The sequence below is a fragment of the Scomber scombrus genome, chromosome 14, assembly GCF_963691925.1.
Source record: "Scomber scombrus chromosome 14, fScoSco1.1, whole genome shotgun sequence".
In the NCBI taxonomy this organism is placed as follows: Eukaryota; Metazoa; Chordata; class Actinopteri; order Scombriformes; family Scombridae; genus Scomber; species Scomber scombrus.
In genome coordinates this window covers 22,257,544-22,271,819 of record NC_084983.1, presented here as the reverse complement: position 1 = coordinate 22,271,819, position 14,276 = coordinate 22,257,544, and the positions used below count along the sequence as shown (strand labels likewise).

General features: G+C 38.1%; 1 protein-coding gene across 1 annotated transcript in view; it reads right to left on the bottom strand.

Moving 5' to 3' along the window:
- jade2 (jade family PHD finger 2) overlaps window positions 1-14,276 on the bottom strand; it is a 186,587-nt gene that overhangs the window by 31,261 nt on the left and 141,050 nt on the right. The window lies entirely within an intron of this gene.

The window sequence follows — 14,276 nt, the reverse complement described above, 5'->3', positions numbered from 1 at the left end:
AAATTGGAGGAGACCAAACTAGAGCTAAATCAAAAGTGGTTATTGGATTTACACCCATCAGGTGGTCAAGAAACATCACATCAATGATAATGTTGCTCCGTGTGACCAAAAAAAAAGAAAAGACGTATATTGCTTTATATTGTTTTTAATGAATAACTGTATAAGTGACTTAATCATTATTCACTCCATGAATCATAACAGTCTTGCTCTGTTCTTGGCTCTAAAAAGATGGAACTTTTGAAAAATCTTAGGGTTAAAAAAAGATCAGAGCAACAACACATAACATCAGAGATTTATGTGCATCCAGTAATGAGATGAAGAGGCGATTCTCTGCTTCCTGCCAATAAACTGGATCTTAGACTCTTCTTCCACTCAGGCACAAACTCCAGCTGAGCCCTCCTGCTCCTCCATACAGCCAAATTACTATCACATGGTGCTATAAGCAGTATATGAGTGTGTACATGTGTGAATAGAGAGTATAGAGCTGGAGAGATTAATGTGTATGTGTGTGTGTGCATGTCTATGTGAAGCACATATGGAAGTTCAAAGAAAAGTGGTGGTTGTAAATGTGTGCATGTTTTGAATTGGTAACATATAAGAGAAGCAAAGGGAGCAAGTATAGACTCAGAGTGAGACTGTAATAAGAAGACAGAAATAGATAAATGGGGAGACAGGTAGGGAGAGAAAGTCAACCAGTGTAGAAGCGTTAGCAAACCAGATTGAAAGATCTTGTCAAGTGTAACAGCTGTGGTTGTTAAATGCTTACAGAGTAATTTCACCTACAGATAAAGTAACAATTACAGAGAGTAGATACACATGTTAGCTCAAAGTACTGGCAGAAAAAACTTCCACTAGTTTCTGTACATCAGAAGTTCTTGAAACTCGGGGTGAGGGACAGAAAGTGATGGAAAGAGACAGCTATAAGGAGAGAGAAAGAGTCAATGTTCTATCAGACCAACATTAACTTTCCATTCATTTCTGTATGTCTCATTCAAGAAATGCTAGAAGTACGCGGAACGCTCCTTCTATCGGTTTCATAATCCTGTTTATACTATACTATACTATAATATATAAACTGATAATGTTTTCTTTAATCATTATATATACTGTATGTATGATCTTTCCTATCCACTTGAATGAGAAAATGTATTGTGTTTGCATTGTTTGCATAGATTTCAGGATCATATAAATTATTTTATGTAATCTATAAAGAGAAAAAATCAGCTTTCATTTGTTGGTAGGGCTGCCATTTGCCTACCACATCTGTACAATGTGTAGCCTTACTTTTCTGTAAATATTTTTATAACACCATGTACAACACAGCCCAGGTTTATAGCTGTTTAATGTCCTCATAGGTGCTGCTGTATTTTGGTTTAAATGCAAACAGTTACAGTAAGAGCTATAACAGACACACAAGTTTATGTGTAACACAAATATTTCATGGTCTGACATTTTTTTTAATGTATAGAACATAATTTTTGTGAAGATTTACCATCTGTGTACAGCTGTGGATATACTGCACACATCATATCCAACACACAGTCATGACAATAAAGTAACCAGAGAGAGAGGGAGGTACTAATTGGGTCCAAGCCAGAACACTTGAGTCCCAAACTAACAAGCCAGAAACTGGATCCCTGCCAATTGGATCTCTTGCACAACAGCAAATCAGTAATCATGTGTCTCTAACAACATCTGTGTGTGTGTGTATGTGTGTGTGTGTGTGTGTGTGTGTGTGTGTGTGTGTGTGTGTGTGTGTGTTTGTGCGTGTAGCAACATCTTGCATGTGTGAGGCTGAGGATCTGCCATGGTGCTAATGGGACAAGACAGACTGTGTACGTATGTGTGTGTGTGTGTGTGTGTGTGTAGGCTGTAATTGATTCAAGTATTAAAGAGGTAGAACAAACAAGGACATACAGATATAAACATATATTCTAGAAAAGTATTTTACTGATATCAGACTAAAAGTACCTCTGTGTGTGCATACATATGTGTATGTGTGTTGGAAAGTGAGAGATAAAGAGACAGGAAGAGAGAAAGGACTGTGTGAGTTAACATTCACGATAAAGAAACAGAATTGGTTTATTTGTTTGCTTGAGCAGTACATGTGTGTAGGTGTAGGTGTGTGTGTGCGAAAGTGTGCATGTGTGTGTATTGAGTGTGCATTGGCTGTCCAGCAGGCTGACCGTTTATCTGTTGGTCTTGATGGATTCGTCAGCTTGGCCTATCTGACCCATTCCATCCCTGTTAGAGCGCTGCAGATAAAAATAGCCGCTCAACTGGGACACAATGTGCAGAGCCTGGCTTTGATTAGGACACTCTGTGTGTGTGTGTGTGTGTATGTGTATACCGTTTTCAAAAACAAATACCTCTGCCTGGACGGATGACAGGGGAGTAGAGAGCAGGATGGGAAGAGGAGGAAGAGCAATGAGAAAGGAGGGGAGTTGGAAGTATCACTCTGTTGAATCTTTCTGTTTTGGTTTACTTTTTCTCCACTTTTTGCTCTCACCTTTTACCTTTACTTTTCACTGACTCCTCCAAACTCTGGATTCCATGGATGGCTAACCTAAGAGCTGAGCAGACTTTTCTTTTCTCAAATGAGAATACTGAAAATGAATCAAAACTAATTTAAATTTAAAAAAGGATGAATCTCAAATGTTGTAAAGTCTCATAGCTGGTGGAAATGTACTTTTATAATCCAGCAAATGTACAAGTTAATTAAATTTGTTCAAAAAGAATTTTCTACTTGACCCTTTAATGACTTTCTTTAACTCATGGGTGTTGTTCAGCCAACATCATTTTCCACTACATTTTTTTGGATACTTGTAAGTCGTGATAACAAAAGACCCAGAAGATTTAATTAACTTTCAAGCTTTGCAGTTTTAAATATATCCTCAAGACATTTTATATGAAAAGTTAAGTTGAATTTTAAGACATTCTTACTTTGTTTGCTTTGCTGCAAACAAATTCTAGTCAAGGACAAACATTTAGAAGCATGAGATGTTAAAAGCAATTTTCCAACAAACGTGTGCCAAAATATAAACCACAAACCTAGAAAAATAGACCGTTAGAGTGGCATTTTAACATTCAAATGTATATTTCATAATTGAGTTATGATTACATTTTTCATTAAAACTGCTGTACATGTTTGGATCTATCTCAAATGTAACTTCTTCAACCAATTTTGCAAAATATTATACACTATATAGTTAATTCTGAAAAGATCAGTGAGGTCAAAAGTGTATGTTGTACTTATTTGTTCCATACTTAACTGGGATTTTTAATGTTAGCACCTCTCTTTGAACCAGATTTTTGTCACAAGGAAGGAATGAAATTGAAATAAAATGACCTGAATTGAATTTCTTGCCTTTTTGGCACAAACAGCCTGTGACATTTGCTCACGCTGTCTCCTCTGTCTGTTAGAGCCTCCTGCCCTTTACAAATGCTCTCCTCTATCATTCTTTCCTCCACAACTTAATCCTTCATCCTCCCTCCCATCCATCCACCCATCTGTACTTCTGTCCAACTATTCACTTTCTCTTGAACCCCATCTGTCTTTTCACCCCATCTCTGTCAGAGTCTCTTCATTTATCCTGAGCTGCTATCCACTGTAGCACTTCTCTCGTTCAGACATACTCACCTCCAGACACAAATCTGAGAACATGCACTGGCGTTGAAGTTGTTTTAATAGAAGATTCCACACAGTCTACACGGGGAGGCTCTGCACCAAAGGCAGTTAAATCCTCTGGTGGATAAGTCAGCAAAGATTACTCAGTCTCACTAACTTTTCAACAAAAATATTTGAAAGCTTCAGTTACGTACAGTGTGTCTCTGACAAAGAAACAATGAAACCAAAGGAAAACAGCACTTTTGCGTCAGGACAAGGGAGCAGATGAGATTTCACTGTTTTCCTTCTGATAAAATTAAATGTTATTCTAGTTGCTGTTTATAAAAGTGTCAATATTTTTACAATTGTGGTTATCACGGAAGACTATTTGTCTTTGGCTATGTCCACCAGCCTGAAGAAATACTAACACTCCCTTTTTACTATTAATTGGATTTCATTTTATAAACAGAGATGGACAGACAACCTCTACAATAATATTGGGGACATTGCCTGCAGATCAAGCTGCCAGGAACAGTGCCGGGCTTTGAAGCCAATCTACCATAGCGGCCAAACTGTGTAATTACAATGTCATATGATGCTTTTGGGCCCCTTTCCCCATAAATGTACATTATGAAAGAGTTGTCTGTAAATCAGCTCGTTAACGTTTTTGAGTCTCAAAACCCCCACAAACTGACTTGTTTCACTATCAGCTTTTTGGCTTCTTGGGCCGCTGAGCATTAGCCACTTTCATAGGAATGCTGCGAACTCGCAAAGTCAGCCATGTTGATCTCAGAGAAGAATGGACACAATCTAGTAAATTCATTTCTGTCTCCTTTGACTTATTTTGTCCTTTTTCTTGACCAATCAGGTGGTATGTTGTTGTTGTTGATATGCTTGTTAATGGCCACTTGCTGTAACGGCTGGTTGTGACAAAGTCAATATGACATATTTGTGAAAAATGGACATTAGTAATTTTGGCCAGTGTAAATTAAACTTGACAGGTCATTTGCCTTTTGTCAGGTGACCCAAAGAGCTCATTTAATACACTGGTTGAGATTGAAGTAATAAAATAAAAATAGCAAAGTTCATTAATGGACTCAATTGTGGAACATTTATGGTAATATACACTAATAACTAAATAAACTAACATGACAAAAAAGCTGAACCTTATCGAAAATGCAAGAAAACAAAAACACCTGAATGATGAATTCCTCCTTTACTCACTCTCTATATCCATCTACCACTTCTTGTATTGGTTCATCCATTCTCCCTCCTCCCTTAATCCCTCAACGACTGAACCCACCTCCTTTCTTTCTCATCCATCCATGACACGACAGGCTGGAGATAATCAGCATTACAAGTGTATTAACTGTGCTGAGCAAAACCAATGCCTCCCATACCACACCGTCCGTCGATATCTCTCTCTCTCTCCCCCTCTCTCTCTTCCTCTGTCTCTCTCTCTAGGTTAGCGTGTGTTATCACCTCTCTGCACTCATTAAGTCAGTCTTGTTCTTACAATCAATGCACACTAGCACACACTAACATGTACATTAATTACCATACACAAACTACATATATCCATCAAAATACAATTTGTCCAAATAGCTGGACAGTAATCTGAACATTACACCACATTAAGATTGATATATATTAATTATGTTTATAGTAAAAATATAACCTGGGCATGCATTTGTGTATATGTGTGTGTGTGTGTGTGTGTGTGTGTGTGTGTGTGTGTGTGTGTGTGTGTGTGTCATTCACTGTCCCTCAGGTTGTGGCATGTTGATACATAATAGGCAGCACACACTCTCTCTGTCACACAGATACACAAATCTCACATACACACACACACACACACACACACACATACACATACACATACACATACACACACACACACACACACACACACACACACACACACACACACACACACACACACACACACACACACACACACACACACACACACACACACACACACACACACAGAGCGATCAGCAGAACACTAGCTGTCATCAACCACTAATTACATCAACAGGTGTCTGGCAGCAGGGCACCAAGTCCTGTGTGTGTATGTGTGTGTGTGTGAGAGAGAGAGATAGGGTGAGAGGTAAATTGGGTACTTTTTAATCCACATTTTGCATACATTTTAAGCGCATTTTCAAGAGGTCAACAATCCCTATTTAGTCTGACTATTTGGGGACACACAAACATAAAATCTAGTTAATATTTGGTTTTAAGCACACATTTGACTGTTCAAGAGTTGCATTAAAGTATTGTGATAAAGATACTGAGGCCAGGACATTTTTACAGTTGAGTTATGCATTAAAACAATGCAAGGGGCTGTGTGGTGGGGGCCTATTGTTTAAATTACTGGTGAAACAATGAATTACAATCTAGGAAATCCGGAGCTGTTGACGGTCTGAACCCTACCTAAACCAAGATAAGTGTTACAGTAAGTCTAACAGTCAATTTCAACAGTGCACTCTCTTGGAAACTAATGATAAATAAAATCTGTATAAAATCACATGTAAGAGAGAATAACATTAAGCTTAAGAAAAATGAATTGATGCACATAGTCAATAAGTCAATACTGGCTGACAGTATTGATCCTACCAATACACTGGTCAGATTGGATAAAACTGTCATATCAAGGCATTTTATTGCTTGACATAATATGACATATGCTACTATGCTGAACTCATTTATTTACCTCTATCCACACAAACCTTTTTGATGTTTTTGTCTGCCATTTGGCAACAATATGTCAGTGCTGCATTTACACTGACATATTTATTCATTTAATAGATACATTCAAAGATTAAATATTCAAGATTTGAATTTTGTATATTTCCACGCAAGTTGTTTGTTGCACAATTTCAAAACTTCCATATAAAACAGGTGGAAATATACACTGGTTAATGAGTATTTCTGCCACTATCTCTCCATTAGGAGGTGGAGTTTAAGTGACTTTTTATTCGAATGAAAGAGTGTGAGTGTGCACTGCTCCGGGCAGTAAGGCAGGAGGTGCGTCAGAACTAATTCCTGAACTGATCTCTGAGATAGAGATAAATCCAGTGCGGACAGAGAGGGAATGTGTGTGTGTGTGTGTTCGGTGAAAAGAGGAACATGTGTCAGTATGTTGAGGCGAATGTGTGTGTGATTCTGAGAAATACCAAGTGAGTGAGTGTGTGTTTAAGTGTGTGTGACTACAAATGGATTTCATGGTATTGACTTAAGTGAAATGACGCACATGTGGTAAATTACTATGAAGACATACTGACCTGAGGTAGAAAGTGAGAAAGAGATACAGTTAAGGCAGTTAGACAAAAGAGACACTTTATATTATACCAATGAGAAAAAGAAGCAAAAAATGAAATTAAGGAGATAACAGTCTCTTTCTTTCTTACTTTCTTTTTTTACTTCTCCAACCAAATTCAAGCTCCAGATCTATATTGACTTGACCCCCTCAGCTCTCAGCATATTGACTTCAAACCTGTGCTGCTTACTAATGAGCACCATCGACTTTTCACTGGCCCTGAATTACACAGATGGAACAGTGAGGAAGCAGCCAGCTAAAGATCAGGATTGATCTTTAATTGGCCCAATATCACACCAAACCCAATATGGAGAGGCCTAGGTTAATTACTAACAAGAGAATCCTAACTGGAATAATTAAACTGGAGTGTGCACTTAAATGCAGACAGCTCGTTATATAGCAGGAGCTCAGCTGTGATTACAAGTCCAAACAGTTAATCAATTTGTCACATTTTGCTCAAGTGTACTTCATCTATTAGTTACAGCGTCTGGATTAGTGGGAGTGTGTTGCTATTCACATCTGCATTTTATCAATAACTATAAAAGACAACTACAAAAGAATCATTCAATCAACGCAAACTGTGTGGCGTTACCTGGCCGCTAAACATCACAGAGGTGACGTCAAAACATCTAAGAGTTAAAAACTTGTGGTTGAACATTTTTAGTTGAAGGTTAAAAGTTGAAACGTATCTTTAATTGTGTAGTTGGGAATGAAATGCTTCTGATACAACCCTCACATATAACTTTTATAAGATTACTTTCACACCTGCCTTGTATTTCTTGTCTATTTCATGTTCAGCTGACCTTTAACAAATGAACCAAGAGCTCTACAGTGAGCTTCAAGTTATATGCACTGACTCATTAACTAGACATTTTAGGCGACTGTCATCCTGCATCATCATCAGTGATACGTGAACTTGTGGGGGAAATTAAATCCTGATGGCCGACAGCAAGTCTTGCTGCACTTTACTGAACCCGATGTGTTTATCTTCACTGGCAACTTGACCACTTATGTCATGAATAATGAGAAACCTGTAGAGGCAGAAGAGAAGAACTTTTCCTCTGCTGTTTCACTGTTGAGTTTCAATAACTTTTCATGGAAAATAGTTCCCACGTGGTTTATACTTATCTTATCTTTTTGTTTGGTTGAATCTTTGTTGCCTATATGCAAAGACAATGATGCAGCATCATGTAACATTTGCATTGCATAAAAACTGTTTAGAGTTAGACAAACATAATCAGCATTTTGAGTTGGAATATTGCTTAGCAAAGATTTCTCCATTCGATTTTGCCTGATATGTCAAACAAAATCAAAATACCTCCAACTAACTTACAGTAAGACACCATCTCCAAACGTTCTGTAGCACATCTGTACAAAAAGATGCCTTGAAAGGTTTTCCTCACTAGTCCTCACTCAAAAATACAACACCCCTGTGACCTGTACCGTCAAAACAAAAAGCCTGTGCAGCACCTCATAAATACTTTTCATGATCCTACAGAGACAGTTAGATAACTCCCACACCTAGCATCCTCATCTGTCACAACATTACGAATTTATGAGTGAAAATAAATACCTGTCTAACAGACGTAAATTTGGTGAATTTGCTGCAGCTTCAGAGGCAAAAACAACCCATCTTGGGACGGGCATTGCAAGCTAGCTTCGGCTATTAATGCTGTTGTATTTGGCACAAGTTCATGCTATATACATGTTCTGATACAAATAAACTTTAAATACATAAAAAAATGAAGTTTAGTCCATGGTTGTCAAATACTGCAACCATAACACACATTATAAGATATGTTTTAATCATAGTTGGTGGACAAGCAAACACCAGAGACATATAAACCTACTGAACATGTATTGGTGCCATATGACAGACCTGTGATGAAGAACTTATGTAGCCCACTGCTACCTGCACTAAGTCAATTACATTAATGTATTCAAAAGAGTGCCAAAGAAGAAAGGTCAAAAGTATCAAGCCACAACTTGAATCACTTCTGCTTATAATTAAAATCACATTTTAAAATCTCTGAACTTATGGCCTCAGACCTAAATATAAACATTGATTTTAACATTTTAATAACCACCTTAAATTTTCGGTGAGCACTAAAGGATCTCTGTGTAACAGGACCTTGAGAAACATTTTCCTTTTGGCAGGCTGAATGAAGTGGATATCAGACTGCTATCAGCTGATTCACAACACTGAACTGAAAGAACACAATACTCTAGTTCTCAAATCGCTGTTTGGCTACCTGTGTGTAAAAGGATCAATGTAAAATACAATTGCTTGTTTATGAAGCACACAACGGTTTAGGGCCAAAATACATCTCTGGTTCGCTTCTCTGTTACAGGCCCTCCAGACCTTTTGGATCCTCCGGAATTGGTTTAGTTACTGTTCTGAGGATTAAAATAAAACACGGTGACGCAGCCTTTAGCCTTTAACACACATCTGGAACAAACTTTCAGATGAGGTGATGTCTACTAACAGTAACTTTTTAACATCAAGGCGACAGACCTTTTTCTTCATTGCAGATTTTTTAAAATTGAACATGCTATTAATTCCTGAACTGTATTTACATTTTTTATGTATTTTAATTAATTTTTCCTTCTCATACTGTTTTCAGTGTTATCTCATGCCATATGTAAGGCTCTTTGAAATATCTCTATGTTTGAAAGGTGCTATAGAAATAAGCTTGCCTTGACTTGCTTTGGCTTGCCAAAGTCTCCACAAGTCCCTACAACATAAACAGACTGTATAAAATACTGTGGGCTGAAATAATCACTGCCATAAAAGCAGATCTTGGCAGCGGGAACACAAATATTCGTGTTGTGAATCGTAAAGACCTTCAGATAATATCAGCTACCTGAGGATAAAGTAGCTTGGTGTGAATTTGTTACCTTCCCCACATAGTGCCCTTCAGAGGACCCTAAAACAGTCTGTGACTCGATTTCACCCACTGACGCTGTGAGAGCACTGAGTAATAACACTGCTCGCAGTAGGAAACATTGGCCGACGTGCATTATCTTGTTTTTTTAACTACTGGTCACGACCTAAAATAGATCATAAGCATGTACAGTGAGTGGATGACCACAATGAGGGTAGGTAGTAGCAATATCTTGATTCAATAAGCCAGGATGTGAGGGTGATATTAAATTTCTATCTCAGGTCTCTCTTTTTTTTCTTGCTTTAGTGGTTTTTGCTCTACATTGCATAGAAAGAAATGCAGCTATTAACCTATTATTCCTGTGATGATTTCAATCTTACCTCTGCTGCTGGAAATATAAATCACCTCACTTTTTACTCTCCAGTAGAGCTGAACTTGAGTAGAAGAAAAACAAATTATATTTATTTCTAAATGCTTACAGAAACATGTTTCCTGACAGACATATTCATGGCGAGGTCAGGAGGGTTTTTTGCACCTTTTTCAAAGATTTTCCAGCAGGCAGGGAATCATTGTGTACATGTAAAACGTTACTGAAAGCAACACATTTAAGCCCCATTGACTTTGTTCAGTTTGTTTGGAAGCGTGGATACCTTTATTATCAATGCTTTGACTTCTATCATCTATCAATAAAGAACTAAGAATATGTTGTGGGTTTGTTACTTGCGATGTTTTCCCAAGCATCAGCAGGACTACTTTTTAATGGACCTGAAGCTAAAGGTGAGAATGAATTTGGATCTTGGTCGATAAGGGTTTAAAAACAGAAGATGGGTAACTCATGAATAGCATATGAGAAAGTCTATGTAGGTAAAGACAGATCAGCTGGAAGGCAGGTAGACATTCAAAGAGAGGCAGGCAGTGAAACACAAATAAACTGAGAACAGAGAAAGAGAAGAGAGTGTGTAAGAAAGGAGATACAAGTCAGGTAGAGAAAAGAATAAACACAAGGGGAAATGAATGACGTGGCAGTTGTCCAAATTATAAGACATGCCAAAGGAGTGAATGGTATAAAGGTAGAAGGAGGAGGGATGCAGGGACAGAAGAAAGGGCTGAAGGATGGTGGGAGTGGGGAAGGAAGAAAGGACTGAAGGATGGAGGGAGGGGGGAAGGAAGAAAGGACTGACGGAGGAAATAAAAAAGAAGAGAAGGAAGGAGAGAGGAGAAAGTGGGTCAGACAGGGAGACAGACAGTGGAGGCTGCTGCAGCTGGATTCGGCAGACTGAAGCTTTGTGAAACCCTCCCTGATGTGCAGCGCTCGCAGCCGTCTCTCTCTCTCTCTCTCTCTCTCACACACACACGCACGCACATAAACACACACACACACACACACACACACTCCAAAGTCTATCACTTCCACACGCACAAACTACATGATTTATTAGCTCCCGCTAGTCAGTCACAGACACTGTAGCCACGCCCATATGGGATCCATGGCAACATCATTCTCCAGTCAGAGCTCAGATGTTCAGTTTTTGGCTGTGTATAAAAGTGTGTGTGTGTGTGTGTGTGCTTTCCTCACGTGTATTCATGCATTCACAGCTCTTACTCTGAATGTTTTTCATATAAGTTTCTTAATCTGTGTTTGTGTAAAACAGCTTTTCACAGCTTCTTTATGTATCTGTTCATATTAAGTGTTTATATGCATAATATATATTGTATACACACACTGACGTGCCTCCTGGAGGAGTATGGGAGGGCGTCTGGAGCGGTGCCAAAGCAATAAACTCTAAATAAACCTTGTGACACCAACACTCTGCTCCTCTCATTCCTTTACAATCATGTACTCTCCTTTTCTTTTCCATGTGCACTCCCTTTCCCTCTATTTCCTCTTCTTTTCATCTACACCCATCCTCTCTTTGCTATTCTGTCTCTTCCTTCTCCCTCCCTTCTTGCACTACCTTTTATCCAGCTCACCTCTTTTTCATCCTCTCCTTTTACCCTTTTTCCAACCTTCTTCTTTCTCCTGTCTTTCATTCCCCTCCCTCCCCACTTTCCTAATGCACTCTGTCCATGCAGAGATAAAGGCAGGAAAGGCACATGAAGAGGAAGGAAAATACAGAAAGCAACAGACAGGCAGAGAACACACACACACACAGACACACACAGACACACACACAGACACACACACACACACACACACACACACACACACACACACACACACACACACACACACACACACACACACACACACACACACAGTTTAATTAAACTGAAAGGAAACCATGTACACACCACACCATGTCTAATAGCAAATATTTAAAGATCAAATCCTGGTTATGAAAACCTTATTACTCCAAAGCCCTCGTCTCCATTGGATTGAGGTTTTATTGGACAAACTGTTTCATGTCAGCAAACAAAACAGGATTTGGGGAGGGATTAAATTGCTTCCAAAATCTCACTTGACAATGTATCCAGACAGCATGGATCGGCTGTCTTGCATGCGGCATGCATAAGCCCTGACAGGATTAAAGAAGAGACTGGTCTGAGCTTTTGGAAATTTCTAGTTGTTCCTGCCACAGCTCCTTATATTATATATATATATATATATATATATATATATATATATATATATATATATATATATATATATATATATATATATATATATATATATATACTGTCTTCTACCAGTGGCCAAAAGCACTTTCCTCACACGTATTACTCATTACTTTGTGTACTGCTAAATGATGTGTATCTGCACTTACTATAAACACAGGAGATCATGACTACATTTTACATTTTTTACTGGAAGTCATCAGGACAGGTTTGAGGTACAAAGTAGGAACTGCTTTTATGATGTAAGTACTGCACTGATTTGCAGATGTTTTTTTTTTTTAAATTTTATCTATCAAATGGATGGGATGACATTGTATGTATATATAAATATAAATGTATTATATATATATATATATATTTTTTCTTCTTATTGTTTTTAATCTGAAGTGAAAACAAAATAATTCCAGATGCATCGCATTGTTTCAAGGTAGCTTACTTAGTTGGAACATGCATTTGTTGTAATTAGGGATTATAATACTGTATTACCAAGATACTGTGATTTAAATATCACATTTTGATTCATTAATGAAGAAATTCAGAGATGCTTTATTTCTTTAAAAGGGAGGGATAACAATCAGCAACAGCCTCTTTGGAATTAAAATAAAATTAATGGTAAATGCATCTTAACTCTGAGAACTACAAAATGCTTCACTTTGTACAAAGGATGCAAATGATCTAACAGATATAACAAAATACTTAAAATATATACAAGCTTAAAAAGTTCACACATCTCCACTTGTAGTTCAAAAGTTATGCGTTACAGTCATGGCCTCATTATAACTTACAGACTGATCCCAATTAATTGAATGCAGTGGGTCATGACCAGTAGGTATTGGAATTAGCATTAGGAGAGAAGTAGTTGGATCGGGGGATCTTTATATTTTTACCACTCAAAAATCCCATGAAATTGGCTTTTGAACTTCCTGGAAAACAATGCTTCTTCACCACATGTTGTACTTATACGCGTAGCCAAAAGATAGGGCCAAATATGGCTGATATTCTTCAAACTTTCCTTAAATATCACTGCTATAAGATTTTATTAAATCTAGCAAACACACACACACACACACACACACACACACACACACACACACACACAGACACAGACACACACACACACAGACACACACACACACACACACACACACACACACACACACACACACACACACACACACACACACACACACGTAATCAACCATACATTTTGACTTTGTTAGAATCTAAAAGGGCATTACATAATGTCTGTGTCTCTTAAATTTAGGCATCTCTTCATGTTTTCACTAATGCTCTGATGTTTTGAGGTTGTCAATGATTCAATATTCAATATTCCGCTATATAGGAGGTTGTTTTTTTTTAGAAAGTTGCAACATTAGCTACTACAGGACAGCAACAGTAGACAGAGGAAGCCAGTACATATTTAAAACGTGGAAAATGAAAAATACAGGATGATTCAATTTGAACAACAGGTGATACTGGATACACCACTAATGAACAGGTATAGCGATAGTAGCACCTCCAGAGAAGTTTCACACTATTTGACAGGTAAGGTAGAGAGGTTCTACTCCAACCACCTCTTCTCAGGAGGGGGAGCCAGGAAGGAAGTTATTCAGACTCAAATAACACCCAGCAGCAGGAGAAGGGCTTCACACAGTGAGGAGTAAAGCCTAATTGGCTATGTTTTATTGCCCGGCCAGCCAGGGGTAAGTGGAGGTCTGAGAAATGTGTTTGCAGATGCTACAGGGGGCTCAGCAGGGAAGCTTTATTCCATAATGGCTGGGACAAAATTATAGCATGCGGAAGCATTGGCAAAATTGTGTTCAGAGCTTTACAGTGAAACTCAGTT